Below are 21661 nucleotides of genomic sequence, written 5' to 3'. Positions count from 1 at the left end.
GACAGAGAGAAAGAGAGGGAGAAGCAGGATCCCTGCTGAGCAAAGAACCTGATTGTGGGGCTCAATCCCAGGACCCTGAGATCATGACCTGAGCAGAAGACAGAGGCTTAACCCACTGAGCCACCCAGGCACCACTTTCCTTAATTTTTTTTTAAATGTATAATTCAAAAAAATAGTCAATGCATTGCATTTCATATTCTTTCTGGAAAATTTGTTTTTTAAAGGAGGTATTCACAGAGAAACATTACTTATCTACAAAAAAATGTCATAAGATATAATTAAGCAAAGAAATGATCAATTGAAATTCAGGATGCTGCCTATTTCTTGGGAAAGTTAGGGCAATATAACTGAGAAGAGGCACACAGTATCTGGGGGCAAAGCTTACTTCTATCGCAATGTTTCATTTCTTTAACAGACCATTTACTCTCATTTTAAGTAATGTTTGTTCTTTTTCAAGCCTTGGTGACTTGACCACCAACTCCTCTACAGGAGAGGTTATGGTAAATATTTGCAGTGATTAGATAGGTTTGACAAATATTAAGGTGGGAATAGGTAGGATTGCTAATTGTATTTTGAAGAGCAAAGAAACTAGCACTTGGTACACGTAATAAATTTCACTGTCATGTAAAAATATAACTTGGTATCTTCTGAAACTTCAGGGACTCAGCCTATGCTAAGTGAAATGGAGTTGATCACCCATCTGGGATTTTACCCTCTTCCCAGTTATACTAACATCCTTGTCTCCCAGGGGTCCAAATTAGCCATATCAGGCTATACTTGCTCTTTGGGTGATTTGTAGTGCCCTGATCATCAACTTTCTCATGCAGTTAAATGTCCCAAAAGCCCAAGCTGTCATAGTTCACCATTGGGAAATGATACATTATTCAAAGCAAGCATTTCAGTGTGCTTTGTCAACCTCAAACAATGAACTGGAGTCAGAAAACATGGCTTGAAATCCCAGTTTTGCCACTTTTTAGTCAGGTTTCAGCAAATCATTTTCCTTGTCACTCTAAATCACTTGTGGAACAGAGATGGCGTCAATTATTAAAAAAAAAAGAATAAACTTACTTCACTCTCTGAAAAACAGCTTAATCTTACACAAATCAGATTTAAAATTCAGCTGTCCTGTGAAGACTAAATGAGATAATACATGTGAAAATGCTTGGTAAATTGCAAAGTACTCTACAAATAAGGGCTACTATCTCTATCTTTCCTTTTTATCTTAATTTCCCAGTAACTGGAGTTTCTGTCATTAACTTTCAAAAATCATATTTTCTTTTATTATCCCTTCATTATTAAATGTTATCCTTTTTGGAGATGATAAATATCTTTTGGAAAAGATAACATTTAAGTTGTAAAATAATTTTAACCATAGAATGGGCTGATTTTCAGTGAAATAAATGAACCAAATGGCATGCTGTGGGTTAAATACTTAATACTTATAAAGAAGTGTATTCATAGTAGGTGCCCATAGGAGTTAGAAATATTTATGAGTTTTGGGATCATTTATTATAGAAGAGTGGAGAACTTGGAGAAAAGTGAGAGCTCTCTACTTAGTGTTTTTCTCCTTCTAAACATGATTATTTTTGCATATTTAGGTTTTGAATTAAATATAAACCTTGTTTGTTCAGTTTACTATTAATATGCATAGTATTTTTCAATTTTTCTTCAAAAGCAGAAAATGAAAATGTGTAAATCAAATTCCTCCAGTGATGGAATGTCAAAGTACTAACAGATTATTGTAGAAATGAGGAAGGACTCAGGACTATAGGGGTCACATGAATAAAATAAGAATGGTTTTCAACCTACAGATTTTACCAACCTTGAAAGGATATGATATTAGCCCATTTGATAACAAACTTAGTGGGTTTTTTTTGGTAGAAGTAGGTTTTAATAATAATGTTTCAGTGACCAGGTAAAGATGTTATTCTAACAGACCAAATTAAATAAAATATGTCATCCTTCTGGTGTTTGATTGAATAAAGAACACATGTATATAGACAAAGGAATACAAAATAATAATAGTTGCATGTAATAAAGGGGTCACAATTAAGTTGTTAGATACCTGAGGGCAACAAGCACATCTCATGTTTTTTGCCCACTTCAATTGTCTTTGCACATTGTAATGTAAAACACGGATACTCAATAAATACTTCTTTGCTGATGGCGCATTGTTCAAAAAGCAAGAATAGGTCATTTGCCATGTGTGAAACTGGGCATAATTTAAACGTGAAAATATTTTTAAAGGGATTTTAACTTCTTGAGAACTAAGTCATAAAGCAGTGAGAGTATTTTTCTTATTTCTGAAGTCATTCTAACCTTATATTAAGAGTGTTTTGTACTTGAGGAGATATCTTATTTTTTAGCAACTTTAGCAAGATCTAAGTGACATAAAATAACTTGCACATACTAAAAGCATAAATTGTGATACATTTTGACAAATGCATATACCCATGAAATTTTATCTATAGCCATGAAACAAATACAGATAATAAATGTACCATTATTTCCAAAAGTGTCATCATCACTTTTTGTAGTCTGCTCCTCTCTATTCTGTTCAATTTATCTATTTGTCTACCCTTATGACAATGATAGACTGTCTTATTATTGTCTTTTTACAAGTCTTGTTGAGCTTCTTGGATCTCTGGGTTTAGAGTTGTCATCAAATTTGGAAAATGTTCAACCAATGTTTCTTCAAATGCAGTGTCTGCTCCCCCACCTCCAGCCCCCATCAGGGACTCCAGCTATGAATCTTGGGCCACTTAAAGTTACCCACAACTCACCGATGCTCTGTTTCTTTATTAATTGTCGTTTCTCTCTGTGTTTGGATTTTTAAAGTTTCTGCTGATATGTCTTCAAGCTCACTAATCATTGATTCTGCAGTATATATCTTACTTTTAATCCCATATGTATATTTCATATAAGACATGATAGTTTGCACTTCTAGAAGTTTGATTTGCATCATGTTATTACTTCTGTGTCCCCACTTAACTTTCTAAAAATGTGGAGAATCATTAAAATAGCTGTTACAATGTTTTTGCCAGTGAATTGTCACTGACAAAATTTAGCTAATTCTAACATTTTTGTCAGTTCTGGTCTATTTTGATTTTTCTCATTATGGGTATTATAGCCCTGCTTCTTCCCATGTTATTAGATGTTAAACATTGTAATTTTTACTTTTTGACTGGATATTTTTGTACTTATATAAATATATTTGAGCTCTCCCCCTCCCCTACCCGGAGATGCAGTTAATTTATTTGTTAAGAGTTTGATACTTTGGGTCTTGCTTTCTGTTTTTCAGGTGGGGCAGAAGAGCATTTGTTCTATATTGATTATTCCAAAGACTCTGCAATTCCCTATGAATTGTGAAGTTTTTAATCTGGCTGGTGGGAATAGGCACTATTGCTGGGCATGTTAGGTCTCATCCTTTTAGCTGATTATTAACTGCCTAAAGTCGATTCCTCACAGCCATGCCTTTGGCAATAGCCAGCTGAATAATCAAGAAAGACCCTCTGCAGATCTCTAGGATTCTTTTTTTGTGCATCTCTCTCTTCTTTGGTACTCTATGTGGAGAACTTCAGTTGCCTTGGTCCTTCCCAAACACTAAGCTCTGCCCTCAAGTCATAGCTCTTCTAGCCTCTGCCAGAGTTTCTCTTTCCTGAATACCAACCTGAAAACTCTTTCAAGACAGTAAATTGGGGCAACCATATGGCTCACCTGGTTTGTTTCTTAGCTCTCTTAGATCTTTGTACTTCATTGCCCAATGGAATTTAATTGTAAGCCTTTGTTTCTTTTTTTTTTTTTCTTTTTTTTTTAAGCCTTTGTTTCACTTATTCTGTCTTTTGAATGTTTCAGGTAAGAGGATGGATCTGATCCCTGTTACCCCATCTGGGCCGGAAATGGAAGTTAGACTTTTTTAAAAACAAATTTTGCAATAAAGAAAAACAGAAAAATAATAAATGAGAATAAAAATCTCATTGAAAGAGATTTTTTTTGAAATTATCATTATAAGTGAAATACACTTCAATGTGAACAATTCCTGCAGAAAATCTTGAACTTATGATACTTCTCAAAATCACTTAAGATCTATTAGACTAATACAAAAGGTATATACCCAGTACTATGTGCTGCTTCTCTTAAAATGGATGGTCCTTTTTGGGAATATAGCTGTGTTCATATAACCAATGAAGCAGCTATGTTCATACCTGAACTGACTCAAATTTGAGAAGAAGGAAATTTTTCAGAGAAAGAAGAAAATTTACTTGAGCAGTCAATCAACTTAATGCAAGACTAAGATGATTTTTTTGTATTTTTATTTTAGGGGAGAGGTTATTGAGGAGCTAAAAATGATACTGGGTTTACTTAAGAATAAAAAGCTTGTGGGATACTGCTAAATGTTGCTATAAATTTGGTTGATTCAAACATTTTAGGCGCCAAAAAAGAAAAGAAAGAAATAAGAAAGAAAAAAAAATTGAATATATGCAACTCAACTTAAATATGAGTATGTATGCAGAAAATGTTTAGTTTTTTAAAAATATGTATTCAGAATTTATTTTAAAAAACTGCAAATGGATTAATTGGTAATTTATTTTTTTATTTTATTTTATTTTTTTTTTTACATTTTTAGTGGATCTCTCTGTGTTTGTCTCAATCTCTTACTATATGTTCCCAGGTAGAAATTATAATTTCTTTAGCTTTGTGTTTAAAATAATTATTAGAATTAAATTCACCTTTTCCTGTTAAAAATAAACAAATAAATCTTTTAATATATTTCACCTAAAATAAACTTAAATGATGAATTTGATAATAAATATATCTTATTTTTAAAAGTGTCCACATAGCAATTTTTTAATGCTTTCTAATTTTTTAATTGAGAATTCAAAGAGAATCTCAGAAAGAATGACAAAAGCAAGCTTTCAGAAAAATTTCCATTTTTAGAGACTAATAAGCAGTATCAAGTCTATTTCTATGAACATATTCCATGCCAGACAACACCTGTAAAGAAGGCATAAAAGAAGCATTAAGTATCTGGAAATAGGAAGATTATTTTCACTGATGGGCAGTTGAAATGCACCAGGAAGACAGAAGAGTGATGGTATGGTATTTCTGTATTTGTTTTGACAAACCTCTGACACAACCGTTCTCTTCCTTGATAGACAAACATAATCTTTGAAATATGTTTGGAAACTCCTTGCACTTTAGCTTGTTTCTTTCAAGGCTGCCTTTGATCACAAGCCAAACCCAGCTGAATGAAAAACAATGTCTATTGTTCCTTGTTTATCATAGCTAACCTAGCTACTTTATCTTTCATTGCTGGATTTTGATTTATATTGGAATGAACATTAACAGAAGCTTTAAACAGCCTTATATAGCTTACTCATTATGTTTTGAATCTTACTATCCATTTATTAGCACTACAATAATTATTGTTTTTATTAAGAATAAGAATGGAAATGTCCTTATCCTATTAAATTTCAATTTTCTATAACCAAAACAATGCCCCAAGTACAATCATGTTATATCCATAAGCCTTCATATCCCCATGTTAAATGGGTCAAACTCCTGTGCTCTTATAATTCTTCCATAGGTTTTCAGTTACATTTGGCAAATAGCACAGTGCATTGTCTTCTAGCAATTGTTTGCAGCATAAAAGGAATTCTGAATGCACATCTAATGAAATCCATATATTAGAATTCTTGCCATTTCTATAGAGTAAGAGTACCAAATTTACTCTAAATTTTTTATTCAGCAGAAAGAACATTACAAAATAGTTTCAGGGACATGATTCATGTATTCTAGCAATATTAATTCAGGATGGGAAAGTAATTGCATCTCCTATCTCAATATTAATATTTTGTGATTTGTGTTCATAGCTAGCCTAGAGAAATCACAATGTACTACCACCATATCTGTAGAAATCTACTATCTCTAAGTATAAAACCTAAGCCAAAGACTTTATGCAAAGCTATATGGGAATATATATATATATATATATATACACATACACACACACACACTAATCATGGTTTTTATTTTCTCTGTCGAAGTCAAATTTAAATTACTACCAGCCAAACAATATGAATGAATAGCTATCTTTAAGCATGTCAGACATTATTAGATACTTTGCATTATTAGATACTTTGACTTTATTATAATTTTAGTTATCATCAACCCTATATAAATATAACAACACACCAAGTAAAGATACTTTAAAAATTATAATCTTAAATTATATATATATAATACATATATATAAAAAATACATAGCCAAATATATATATTTTCTCAGCTACCAAGCAAATTCAAGAATTACAGCTTTCCATGGTTTAAAAAACTGCTATAAATAAGAACTATGAGTACCCCTGGAAAACACAAAACAAAACAAAAAAATGAAAAGCCACCTGAGACCTTCACTCTACAACAATATAGTTCATAGCAAATCTGAGTTTTAGGTCTGAAAGAAAATGTAAGTTTAACCTAAGTGACTGTCTAAACTTAGTGAGATAGAGTTTTAACTAAATTTCTATGAAGTGTAGTGTAATCAAAGTTCTAAAAGTTAAAGGGTACTGTGGAGTGAATTGTGCCCCTCCCCGCCCCCGCAAATTCCTGTTAAAGATATAGCTCTCAATGCCCTATATCAGGTATAGAGTCTTTAGGAGATGCTTAAGGTTAAGTGAGGTCATAAGGATGAGACCCTAATCCAAAAGGACTATTGTAGTTGTCCAAGTAGAGGAAGAGAGGAAGAGACCTCCTCCTATCCATGTTAGGACACAGACAAAAAACCCCTTTTTAAGCCAGAAGGAGAGCTCTCACCAGAACACAGCCATGCTGGTCTCCTGATCTCAGACTTCCAGCCTTCAGAGTTCTGAGAGAATACATTTCTGTTGTTTGGCCATCCAGTGTATGGTATCTTGTTAAGGCAGCCTGAGCTGACCAAGAAATGGGTAACACCGATATTTAAAAGTTCCTTTGTCTTTAGCCAAGAGACCCAGTTATGTGAGGATGCTTGATTAATGAATATTTGAAAAGTACTCTGTCACTTACTGAAAGTCTGACCAGGGATACATCATTTAAATACTTTATGTCTATATTTCCCATATTTAAATGAAGAATTATCAGAACACATCATAGATATCATATCAAAGCAGTCATAATATGCCTATTCAGTCTATAAACAATGTTGGTTATAATATGGCTTCTCACCCTCATGGCCATGGCTTAAGACCACTGCGGCATCAAAAGCCCATAAGATAGGAACTCCTGGTAAAGATTATTTCAGAGATCTATTTCTAAGAGTAAAATTTAATAACATCATATTTTGTTGCTAATGTAATTCAAAATATGGAACTGAGTCATCTCGATGGATTATATAGAACCTGTGCTCTTTCTCAACTTAGCTACTAATCTGGCAATTTATATGAATAAAAGCCATGTCAAACTATTTAACAAAGATCACTGTGCATGATTGTAATTCCCTGGTGTAGAACTTCAAATTCCTTCAAACTACTCACTTTTATAAAAGTATTTGTTACTCCATATTTTTCTACATGTAAAGGAAGACTATTGAGTCTATAAATACAATTTCTTATCTCTTATCTTATCTCTTATCTCCCTTCTCCTCTTTGGATCATGGGTCTTATTTGCTCTATTGCGGTTAAGTTTAAATCATGTATCAGCAGAACAGCATGAGTGATTGGATATTGTTAGGCATGTTGAACATTGTTAGATATTTTGACATTATTAGCTACTTTGACTTTATTATGATTTCAGTTATCATCAACCCCATGCAAATATATCATTACACAAATTAAAGATACTCTAAAAATTAATCTTAACTCTGACTTCCAACCCAGCTATATGTAAGGATTTGCACGATTCTTTTCTTTCTTTTTTTTTTTTTTTAAGATTTTATTTATTTGAGAGAGAGAGAGAGAGAGTGCAGGAGTTGGGGAGGGGCAGAAGGAGAGGGAGAAGCAGACTCCTCTGCTGAGGCTGGAGCCTAGGATCCTGACCTGAGCTGAAGGGAAACACTTGACTGACTGAGCCAGCCAGGTGTCCCTGCACTATTATTTTCTGTATTATGCACAGGTACAATTTTATCCATTTGCATTACTGTAGCTTTTCTAAGTTTGCAGAGCCACACCACTCTGCAGCCTTCACAAGACCATGCAGAACTGAGGACTTATTTCACTGCTGCTGATACTAGTAATAATGATGATTTTTATTTAAAGATAGTTCAGGCCACATATCTAACTGCAGAATTGGAGCATGAAAATCTTCTGAAATTTTACACTGAAGCAAAGGATGAAATACCAATGATACAAGGTTTGGCTTTGTCTACAATTTTCCTGTGGCAATCATCTGTTCTATGAAAAATCTTTAAGGTCTTTTCATGATAGAGTACCTTTATGACAGCCCATTAATCCATCATTTCTACCTACGTACTATCTTCCTGTTTTCCAAATCGTTTCTGAATCGTGATGAAAACAACATTTCAAGTTATTCTGACAGGTCTCTAGGGGAGATCACACACATGTTTTCTGTGCATAGAAACTCAAACACACAGAGCACAATTGATGGAGGCAGGGCAGCTCTGCGAGTTTGGTGGTTCTGAAGGAAAGTTAGATTCACTTATCAATTCACAGTCCATCATCTTCTACCAGTCATTGAAGTTCAGGGCTGGACACCGCGTGAGCTCCTTGTCATTTGGACCAAGAAAGAAATAAGAAATGATGTACACCGATTTCCCTTGACAGGAGAGACACAGATGGAGACGACGTTTGGACCATATTGTCTGCTTTCAGGTCATCCCTGAAGCCATTAGCTATCATAATGATGAAACTGGAGTTATTTATTTCCCCACAATTTTCTGATGTGGCAAAAACAGTATTACATCGGGGGTCTGAGTTATCCTCTGAGAGGCTGTGTTGTCCTTGAGAAGAAACACCACATATGACAGAATATTTTTAACTCATTGGAGTAAAAGTTACAAATTAGGAAGAAGAGACATTATGCAAGATAAACAAATATTAAGGTGATAAACGTGTAAAATTACACTTTTCATTCTACTGCTGATATACTTATAAACGATATAAGCTTTTCTTGGAGTTTCTGACTCTCAGCACTTTTAGTTAATTCATTTATTTTAGACCATTATTTGACATCTTCCAGTCACGTCTTCTGTTGGCCAGACAGCAAAAAAAAAAACATTTATGGAAAACCCAACATGTACGAGGGCTGGTGATATGTCAGAAAACAAAACAGACCAAAAAGAAGAGAAAATTCCTATGCTGGTCCTAGTAAGGGAAATAGACAGTAAAAGGCGAGCATAAATCCATCATATGACTGATAAAAGATGTAAAGTGTTGCTGAGGAATCAAAGTACCAGCCAGGGCGGGGCAGGTGTGGGGAGGAGGTGAGGGATGGAATCGCAAGTCCATGAGGTGGTCGAGAGAAGCTTCCTTGAAAATGTGACCTCTGAGCAAAGTTTTCAAGTAATGAGTTAGCCACAGAAATGCCTGGGGTCATTGCTTTTGGCTAAGAGGTCCACGAGGTGAGAGTATGATGGAGTTATTCAAGAAATAGGTGGACGAGGGTATGGCTGGAACAACGTGAGTGAGGAGCAGAATATAGGAGATGACAGCACAGCAACACCAGGGCGACATTAAAAAGGGTTTTTAAAGACGAGATTAGGAATGTGGACTTTAGTCTTAAGGAGGAGCCATTGCAAGGAGTTTGAGCAGGAGTAACATGGTCCAACTTTCTTTTTAACCAATTGATAAAGGGGCAAGGGTGGGAGCCAGGAACTTGATTAAGAAGGTGTGCAATACTTCAGGATGCAAGAAATAGGCACTGTGTGAAGTAGTGAACACACACGGTCTATGCTCTTAAGGCGTTCTTAATAGGAAACTTAGGCCCATGAACGTGTAATTGTTAATAGATTGTTATGTGTAATAACTAATGAAGAGACTGAAACCAGATACTGGCAAGAGGAAGGAATGATTGATTGTGATTGGGTGGTGGATCAGTGTGTTTGAATTCCTCAGGAAAGGAGAAGTAAAATTCCTCCTCTTTAGAAAATTACATTTTCATTATGCAAACAAATTTGACTTTTGTCAAATGGTACATCAAGTTTCTCAAATATGAAATGAATATATGCTACTATATTCACTGGAGGGCTGAGCATCAGAAATTTATATGGCATTACGGATTGTATAATTTGGAAATTACTAGAGGTAGTGGTTTTATGTTTTTTCTCTCTAAAAGTTCGTTTGGTTCTAAAAGGCTTGTTAAAGTAAACAAAAGTGGAAACAAAAACAAAACCCTTATCTATCTATATTCAAGAGTTATCTTTTCAAATAAAAACATTAAATATACTGCAAAGGCAAAATGACCTATTTTCCTATTAATTTTTACATATTTTTCCCTTGTCATTTGAGGTCTTTTTCTTCTTGAGTAGCATCAAAATCCATACCAATAATTCAGACTTGCAAATATTTACAGAAGATTAAGCAGGCTGTAGGAGATGTCAACCAACCCACATTTCACAGGAGGGAAACAGATTGTAAAGAATATAAATTTCATGAATTATTGCTTATTGTAAGTCACCATTGAAAAGGCTCCATAATTCATTGTTTCTTATTGAGAATGTGCTCATTCAACCACAATAGATGCTAATGTGTTGAACTGTGAAAATCAAGAGGTGTTTTGTGGTTTTCAAAATGCAAAACCAAAAGAATTAAATTGAAATCAATTGTGTTTTCTTTTCAATTAATGGCATTCATATTCAAAGTGTCTATTTCTACTGACATGTATAAGGTTACATTATAAATTATATAACATTCATAAAATGTATTTACTATAAATTATAAAGTATTATACAACCAACATGTTAGATGTTACCTATGACTCCAATTTCCATGCTCAAAGTAACATCCATTATAACACTGATTCTAAAAAATGACTAAATACAAGTTGCAGAAACCATATAGCCTAGATATCAAATACAAAATTCTCAGATTTACAAAAGCTTCCCATGTAGATATTATTAATATATTTGTTTATATAAATGTGCATTACTAATTATATATTTACATAAACAATGTATATATATAAATAACTATAAATGTACACATATGATATTTGCATCAATGAGTAACTAATTCTAATACTCAGGTTCACATGGAAATATTTTTCCATCTAATTCTCCTTTATCATGTATTTACCTTGATTATAATTTCTGATCTCTGATAGAAAGAAATTAGAATTTTGGGGTGCCTGGGTGGCGCAGTTGGTTAAGTTTCTGCTTTTGGCTCAGGTCGTGATCCCAGGTTCCTGGGATCTAGCCCCACATAAGTCTCCCTGCCCCGGGGGAAGTCTGCTTCTACCTCTCTCTCCACCTGCCACTCACCCTGCTTGTGCACCCTCTCTCTCTCTGTCAAATAAATAAATAAAATTAAAAAAAAAAAGAAATTAAGATTTTGTTTTTCTACTCAGAGAAAAATAATGAAATGAAGATAGAATATTAAACATATTTATGCATATGAATCATTTTCAGTGTTTCACTTGTCATTAGCTGCCTTGAAATAGTCAATCACATGGTTTATTAACATAAAACCATTCTCAGTTAATGAAGTACAAAGAAGTTACAGTGGTCTTGTGTTTTTTTTTTTTAATATACTATTTATTTATTTTTCTGAGAGAAAGAGAAAGAGAGAGAGTGTGTGCATACACACAAACAGGGGGAGTGGAAGGCAGAGGGAGAAGCAGACTTCCCGCTGAGCAAGGAGCCTAATGCTGGACTCAATCCCAGGTCCCTGGGATCATGACCTGAGCCAAAAGCAGCAGCTTAACTGACTGAGCCACCAAGGAGTCCCTAGCTACAGCTGTCTTATAAATATTAAGTCCAGATAGGACTCAGGAAAAATAAACTCTTTCCATGTAAAGAAATTCTGGTTCTGAAAATCCTTATCACATGTGTCTGGCTTCTGGTAAATACATAGCTAACTTATTCTGTTTGGGGAAATGACTGTTCACAGATTATTTAAAAATGCAATGTCCTTGTGCAATAGTGGATATGATTCAAGCATCACTGTACATGTCACTTAACATTGCTTAACAGAGTAAACATCTTTCTAAATCACGTCTACACTGGAGAAAAACTTATCTTTCCAATTAGAAAATAAGGTAAACGTCTTTGCAACTCCACATCTGTGTCCTCTTGAATGATACTATCCACTTGCTCCATTCTATCTTTTAAAACCACTTTGAAAGGTCAATTGAAAAAAATAAATCTCCTGGATGGGAATAAATACGATGTTGATGAAGGCTGCCTAGAACTTCTGTTACCACTGAAATGGTAATTGTTACCAAGAATGCAAAACTGATAGCTAAATAGTACAGTCAACTTATTTCCATTAAGAAAAGTTCTTGATAAGATAGCCATAAGAGATGTAAACCAGAATACAGCTTAACAGTATTAACAGAATATATCTGCTTCAATTCTGAAATTTGCCAATGGAGGAAGAAAAATCTCTTTGATTAAATTATTTTTATGACTTTCTTTTCATGAGGATATCATTCAAAATTCCCCAAACTCCACATATTTATATTAGGATTTCTAATAGTTTGGCAGAACAAAATCAGGTTATTGTTTAATTGATGCAGAGTTTCTATTTGGGATGATGAGAAAGTTCTGGAAATTCACAGTGGTGACAGCTACACAACATTGTGAATGGACTTAATGACAACTAATTTTATACTTAAAAATGGTCAAAATGGTAAAAAAAAGAAGGATATAAAATGTTTACATAAGAAAAGTAAGGTTTTTTTGTTTGTTTGTTTAAAGATTTTACTTATTTATTTGACAGAGTGAAAGATCACAAGTAGGCGGGGGGGGGGGGGGGGCGGTTGCAGGCTCCCCTGAGCAGAGAGCCCAATGCGGATCTTGATCCCAGGACCCTGAGATCATGACCTGAGCCTAAGGCAGAGGCTTAACCCACTGAGCCACCCTGGCACTCCAAGAAAAGTAAAGTTTATGCAGGGTGAAATTGTGAAAAACACCCATTTTTCACAAAGCAACTTTTTAATCTCCTTTAATAATGCCTGTTTTAAATTTAAGGAAATAGAAATTAGGTATGAAAATGGTTTCTTTCACTGCCTTTGTATTTATTTATTACAGAAGTGTATTCGTAATACATATTAGCTTTCTTGGTACTATTTAGATGTGCTGATGCTTATCTTAGCCCTGAATGCTGAATCATAACAAAAGAAAGAAAAAAAGAGAGAAAGAGAAAGAAAAAGAGATAAATCTCTCCTGTCCTTCCTGACCCTTCATTGGTGTTCATTGGTGATGGGAATGTTCTGCTTGCAGATCTGCTAAAATTCTTATTAAATAATTCTGCTGTGTAGACAATGTTTGAAGCATTTCTTAAGTATGGAGTGTATAGTTTTGTATTTCTTAAGCGAAGCACATTAATTAGTGTAAGAGGACTATGCACTTCAGTAATCTCTCTTGATTATAAAGATTATATTTCCTATACTTATCATCATCTGACAATAATCGGGAAGAAGGCTTACAGGAAGAAGAGACATGAAAACCTGGGAGATATTAAGTGGCTCAAAACTTTAAAAAAAAGAAAGAAAAAAAATTGCTGGGCTTAATTGCTTATAGGAGAAAAAGAACAGTTTGAAATAGCTACATCAAGGATAACCTAAAAAGTAAAGATGCACATGTTTCAAAACAATGTAGAAAAATGTCAGAGTTTTTCCCTTAGTCCTAGAACTGCTTTGCAGAATAAAAGAAGATTGGAGAAAGACGTAATAGTTAGTGAAGTCCATGATCTAAGAAATATTGATGATTTCTCTACTTAGGAACAATAACATTGCCCTTGACTGAAGGAACCTACCAACTAGTTGGATACCTAAGAAGTAATAGTCTTCAACAACTACAGAATTTAATAGTTTTGGGAAACACAAAAACTGAAAAAGTGCCAGCTATGAAAAAGCTCCAAGAGAACAAAGCATTCTTGTTTCATGTCTCTTCTTTTCCGTCTGGATTCCCTTCTCTTTCTCTCTCTCCCCTATTTCCTCTTCCAGTCTACATTTTTACAAAAGAACTTCACTTTCTCTGTGATAGCATGGTACAAATGTGAAAGTGGTATAAAAATGTACAAATATATACGGCAGTGGAAACTTTATTACATACTTCAGCTGTTTCACAAGTATATATATACACCTAGTTTCTAGAAATCAGAGTACTAATGAGTTAATAGAGAAAATTAAGTACTGTATCCTTTCTGCTCATTGTCTGTCTCCCAGCCTTGCTCATTAGAGGTAGTCATTTATCTTTTTAAAATTTTATTTTTAAAATAATCTCTGCACCCAACTCACAACCTCAAGATCAAGAATCACATGCTCTACTGACTAAACATCCTGGTGCCCCCAAAAATAGTCATTTTAAATTCTTTTTATTTTTTTCTAGTACCTCTCTATGACTTTAAATGACAATCAAAGAAACATTCTTGACTGAACAATTCAGGCAGCATCTATTGACTTTCACTATGGTCATGGAAATTTGGCTGTCTTACAGGAGCTCTTACATGAGATCTCCAGGATTTCCCCATCCTTCCCCTACAGTTATAACTCAGCTTTTTGTTAGATTGATATTAATTTTCTATTGTGGTAACTAGGTACTACTTACTTCTGTGACAAGTAGCATGCTAAATTGTATTTATTTTCTTTTTTTCTCTTCTTACTAGACTTATAACTGTCTTTTTTTTTTTTCATTTGCTGACATATTTTATAGCCTATAATGAGAAACTTATAGTATATTAACCAAAGAAGGAGATTATAAAATATTCTGTGCCTGCAATTCTAATGTGTGAAACAGGGTAAAGCTAGATTAAAAGGGAAATAACTTGTATAACTTTTCACTGATGATTGATAAACAGTTTCCATGACTTATAAATTAATATAAAATGGTGTCTTAGATTGTGCTTCTCTAGAAGTAGCTTGCCTGGGTAGTGATCTCACGCAGCACCAGGAAAGGAGAGGAAGCCAGTACAGATGCGTTAATGAACAGGTTATCGTTTTGTGCAACTCTGGCTCAGTCCCATGGGGAGCTTCTGGGAGACTGCACAGAAAAGTCTTCAGAGTTGCCTCACACAGGGACAAAAGTTGGAGGATTTATTCACCAACTCCTATCAGTTAGTGATTGAGAGATGCTCCCAAGAACATGAACATCCCAGTCCTTCTGAAATCCTGCTACAGGACCAGGTGCTTTCCAGGGCTCAGAGAAACCCAACAAACAGAGACTCACCAGGCATTTGCTATAGAAATCTGTTGGGTCAGCACACACAGCAACAGTTAAGTATAAGAGAGATATAAAGGAAGCACCTATAACATCTGACTTTCTCCTCTGCCTTCATGTCAGGATGAGTAGAAATAAGCTGAGAAAACAAGACTCATTGCTTTTCAAAAAACCGTGCCTCGGGGCACCTGGGTGGCTCCCTGGGTTAAGTGCCTTCCTTCTGTTTAGGTCATGATCCTAGAGTCCTGGGATGGAGCCCAGGATCAGGATCCCTGCCTAGCGGGGAGTCTGCTTCTCCCTCTCCTGCTCCCTCTGTTCCTGCAGGTATGCACTCTCTCTCTCTCTCTCTCAATCTCTCTCATACATAAATAAATAAAATCTTACAAAGAAAAAAAAAAAAAAGCCCTACCTCTCTCTTGCCCTCAGTACTTGTAGCTTCACAGAATAGTCTGCACTTTTATGTAGAATTTAAAAAACAAAACAAATTAACAAAAAATGAACAGCAACGACTGAAAGGAGAAAGATACCCATAAATATAGAGAACACAGTAGCAGTTGTCAGAGGGGTGGGAAGTGGGGCGATAAGAGAAATATATGAAGAGTATTAAGAGGAACAAACTTCAAACTTCAAAATAAATAAAATAAATAAGCCATGAGGATGAGAAGTACAGTGTGGGGAATATATTCAATAATATTATAATAACTTTGTGTGGTGACAGTAACTACACTTATTGGGACTAGCATTTCATAATGTATACAATTGTCAAATCACTATGTTGTACACCTGAAGCTAATATACTATATCTCAACTGTCCTTCAATAAAAAATAAAAATAAACTGAATCTCTTACAAGCGTATCTGGGTGGTTAGTTAAGAATCTGACTTCAGTTCAGGTCACTCTGGATCTCAGGGTCCTGGGATGGAGCCCCCTGCTTGGGCTTCCTGCTCAATGGGGAAGTCTGCTTCTCCCTCTGCCCCTCCCCCCACTTACACACACACACACACACACACACACACTCTCTCTCTCTCTCTCTCTCTCTCCCTCAGATAAATAAATAAAATCCTTTTTTTTTTTTTTAAGTGAACTCCTTATAGACAAATAAAACAAAACAAGAACAGTCTGCATGGAGATGGTGTGTCTGAAACTCATTCCATTCTTCATCCCTGTTCACTTCAGAGATCATGCCTCAGTCTGCTGGGGCTGCTGCAACAAAATACCAGAGTGTGGGTGGCTTAAACAACAGAAATTGATTTCTCACAGTTCTGAAGACTGGGAAGTCCAAGATCAAGGTGCCAGCCAATTCAGTATATGGTGAAGTCTCTCTTCCTTGCTTGTAGGTGGCTGCCTTCATCATGTGTCATCACTCGGCAGGGTGAGAATAAGAGAGAGCGAATGCTCCGGTGTTTCTTGTTATAACAATACTAATTCTGGTGGATCAGAGCTCCAGCGTTATGACCTCATTTAACCTTAATTACTTCTGTAATGTCCTCATGTCCAGATATACTCACCTAATGGGCTGGGGCTTCAGCATATGGGTTTTAGGAGACACACAGTTTCGTCCATATTATACCATTAGGTACCTCACATTCCTAGATCACTTCTTATCACCAGGATTCTCATTCCATAAGGATCTCTACATCTTCTATCCAAACTTTTTTTTTTTCAAAGATTTTTTATTTTTTTATTTGACAGAGAGAGATCACAAGTAGGCAGAGAGGCAGGCAGAGAGAGAAAGGAGGAAGCAGGCTCCCTGCTGAGCAGAGAGCCCGACGTGGGGCTCCATCCCAGGACCCTGAGATCATGACCTGAGCCGAAGGCAGAGGCTTTAACCCACTGAGCCACCCAGGCGCCCCTATCCAAACTCTTAAAATCAATCTAGAGTACTCTTTGAAAATTATAGTCAATCATTACAGAATTCCCTATCTCCTAAACCTCTCCTCTGAGGTTTCTTTGCATGTCCTCGTTCTAAAAGAATTTGCTTCTGTGAGGGATAAGGCCCAGCAATCTATGTACATTCTCTAGTCTGTGCACACTCATAGTCTTCTGGTTCACTATTTTATTGCTTCTTCTTTCTTTACAAACTTTAGTTTCTCCCTTTCTCACTCCAATTATTACCATGCTTTCAATTTAACTGAGAAAATAGAACAATCAGAAGAAACTTCCACATCTGCCACCACATCTGCCAGCCTTCCTGCCATTTATATGTCTGTCCTTTTTTTTTTAAATGACTTTATTTATTTATCTGACAGAGAAAGAGAGAGTGCTTGTGCACCAATAGGAGGAGGGGCAGAGGGAAAGGGAGAAGCAGACTCCCACTGAGCGGGGAGCCTGATGTGGGGTTCCGTCCCAGGACTCTGGGATCATGACCTAAGCCATAGGCAGGTACGTAACAGACTGAGCCACCCAGGTGCCCCTATGTCTGTCCTTCTTTCCCTCCTGATGACCTGGAAGAACTGTTTTTACTCTAATTCTCCAGTGCTCCACTTATAAATGATAAACTATCTCATCCTCTATCAATTACTCGAGACCCTCACTCCTGCAAGTCTACCCTCTCTCTCACATCAATTCCCCCACATTGTTATATCATTTCCACCCATTAGCTCTAATCTTAAACATGTATACACATATATATGTGCACATATGCGTATATATGCATATACAAATGGGTATATGTATGTACATTTACATATATATAAAAAAATATATACATCTGTTTCTTAAACGTGTTAGGCTACTGTAACAAAAATATAGACTGGATGGTTTAAGTGACAAATTCTTTTTTTTTTAATGACAAATTCTTATTTTTCACAGTTCTGGAGGTTGGGAACTCAAAGTTCAAGGTGTTGAAAGATATGATATCTAATGAGATCTGGTTTCCTGGTTCATAGATAGCAATCTTCTTGCTATTTCCTCACATAGTAAAAAGGACCAGAGAGCTCTCTGGAGTCTCTTATATAAGGGTACTAATTGCCCTCATGACCTAATTGCCTCCAAAGGCTCCATCTATAAGTACCATGACTTTGGAAATTAGGTTTCAACATATGAATTTGAAGGGGGGTGGGGCACAAACATTCAGTCTATGCCAATATGTATATACTATACTTTTATGTAGATATGTACATATATTTATATGTAGTTTATTAACACATATTAATATGCATATGTGTTTATATAAGACATTTACATATACTTACATATGTTTGTGTAAAATATACTTACATATGTGTATATGTATATATATACATGTATACATACACTTATACACTTACATTAAAAATGATGTGTTATCACCTATGTTAGCATAAATACATTTTGATTTTACAAGGTTCTTGATCGCATCTTTTATGAACTACTGCCCTATTTTTCTTCCTCTCTTCAGCAAACTCCTTAAGAAATATCTGTATATATTGTCAGGATTCCTTTACTTCCCATTTTCCCTTAGCCTCATTTTCATCTGACTTTTTGATACTATCTGCTCATGTTTCCTTCTTACTTCTTTCAAGCTCAAACAATAGAATTAACAATGTGTGAGAGAGGAAATAGGTTATGTTTTAGATGTGTTAAGTTGCATGACCCTAATAAAAGCAAATTCCTGCTCTTGATATTTTTCTTTACTCTTTGCCTTTTTACAGTATCAAGGCCACTTTGTGCAGCATTATCAAATTCCCACTCTTTTACAACTTAACTTCTATATTCATATCTTACATGCTAAAGGCAATGGCTATTTTTTGACATGTATGCTGCCTAAGTTTTCTGTGTCATATCCTGCTTTAAGCTCCATTTTTCTTGGATTCCAGAATGTCATTCGTTTGTTTCTCGTCTTCCTCTCTAATATCTATTCCGGTGGCTCATTTCTAATATGAGCCCCTGAAGTAGTAATCTGACCTCCCATGCCCCATGTTCATTTTCCCCGCCTCCACCCCTTAGTATTCACTAGATGATTTCACTCATTTTCATTCTTTCCCTGTCTTTTCCTTCCAGTGACTCCCAAATATCCACCTTTCAGAATTAACCTTTTGGCTGAGCTATAGATTTAAACTCTTAGTTTTGTATTGACTTTTTTTTTTAAATTTCCCTCATTCAGCATTTTGAAACATGATCTCAATCTCTCACTTACACATAAATACCTTATTCTACTTTCTGTTTAGAATCAAGGACCATCCATCCAATCCAGGGTCAATAACCAATCATCCAGATCATACCCCAAATAATTCAGAATCATTATTTTGTATCTCTGTAGAATCACTTTTTTCCTCTTCATTCCAACTACTTCCGCTTTATTTAGATTACCAATTATTACATTACCTTCCCAGCTGGTTTTAACCATCAAAATGACATCTTCACACAGCAACCCAAGCTGTCTTTTTAGACTAGTGATCCGATCAAGTGCTTCCCTGTTTTAAACATCCGCAGGTTCCTATTAAATGCTAGAATACGATGAAAATTCCTTGGTTTGAGAAATAAGGTATTTCTCAACTCTTTCCCTGGCTCCGTTGTCTCATGAAGCTTTGCCTATGCTCCCCCCACCCCTCCCCTGTTGTTCCCTGTGTTCCCAGGAGCCCAAACTTCTGTTCTTCTCTCTTTGTCCCGAGGTCCTTTGCATCTCTATGACTTTGTCATATTTTTCCCTCTGATTTGAGTGCACTTTGGAATCCTTCTCCTCCCAAATCCTATTACTTATAAGCAAATGCATAAAGAAATCTTCATCCATTATGGAAAAGAGGTTAGAATAAAGAATCATTCTACCATCTGTGCCCCTGAAACACTGTGCCTATATACCTCTGTAATGGCATTTCTTATATTGTTTAATCATCAGTTATAAACTTATCTTAGATTTAGAATACTCAGATTCAGCAAACACATCCTAATTATCTTGTGACAGACAATTTAGAGTTCTAAAACATAGGCTTGTACCTTAGTTCTACAATTTACCGATTATATAATCCAAAGCAAATCTCTTACCTTGCTCTTCCTCAGTTTCTCTTTTGCCGAATGAAGATAATTATTATACTTTCTTTGTGGGTTACTCTGAAAATTATTGGGGATAATATATGTAAATTTCACAATAACAGTTCCTAGATAATAGTGTACAAACTGCAAATGTTGGTTTCTTTCTTCTTTGCTTCCTCCTTCATCCCTAGCACCATGCACAGTGTCAGCACACAGGGCATGTGCTAAATGTAGAATGGATCTACTTGTTTGTTATATTCACTTTATCCAAGTCACCTCAAAACCTTAATAGCCTAAAACAATGACAACTTTTACTTTCTTCACAAATCTGTGATCTGGGCTGGGCTTGGTGGGGACCAAGCTTAACTGCGCTACACTCAGCGTCAACCTCAGTGACTCAGATGTTCAGAGGCTGAAATCATTTGACGATTCCCTTACGATGTTTGACTGTTGGCTTCGACCTCTTCTAGGGCTGTAGCCAGAACTCATCCATTGGTAGATTTTATGTGGCTTCTTAGCTTTTTCACAACATGGTCAATGGGTTCAAAGAACAATGGTCATCTTGGAGAGAGATAAGAAGAAGCAATATGGGGCACCTGGGTGGCTCAGTGGGTTAAGGCCTCTGCCTTCGGCTCAGGTCGTGATCCCAGGGTTCTGGGATCGAGCCCCATGTCGGGCTCTCTGCTCAGCGGGGAGCCTGCTTCTCCCTCTCTCTCTCTGCCTGCCTCTCTTCCTACTTGTGATCTCTGCCTGTTAAATAATCAAATAAAAATCTTTAAAAAAAAAAAAAAAGAAGAAGAAGAAGAAGAAGAAGCAATATGACCTTTAATGATCGAGCCTGGAAGTCATGCAACATGACCTCTGACACATTTTACTAGTCAGAAGTGATGACCCGGGCTCATCCATATTTAAGTAGAGGGGAATTAGACTATACAATTTGATAGGAAGAGTGGCAATGAATTTGCACACATGTTCTAAAATCACTGAGCATTTCTCCACCAATTGGTGTTACCAATTACACAAAGCTTATGCGTTGAATATAAGGAAAAGCTCATTGAGAACATCAAGAACCCAATATACAGATTAGGGATATGGTAAGATTAAGGGGAAAATGAAACATAGTAAAACAAAAACAAACAGAACACCAAACCTGGACAAGAATTCTAAAGAGCTGGGTACTAATTCTGGATGTGCCCAGCTAAAAGCTAACTGCACCTTAACTATGACCAAGTCACTCAGCTTTTGAGCCTCAGTTTCCCTATCTCTATAATGGGGAGAGTGGTTATCATGCAACCAATCACACAAAGCTATTAGAATCCGAAGAGTTAAATCATATTAAGGTATTATGAATTCTGTGATATAGTTAAAACTTGTTCTTGGAGGGGGTTTAGATGAGAAAAA

This window comes from Martes martes (assembly GCF_963455335.1).
Source record: "Martes martes genome assembly, chromosome: 2".
NCBI lineage: Eukaryota > Metazoa > Chordata > Mammalia > Carnivora > Mustelidae > Martes > Martes martes.
This window is presented reverse-complemented; position numbering follows the sequence as displayed.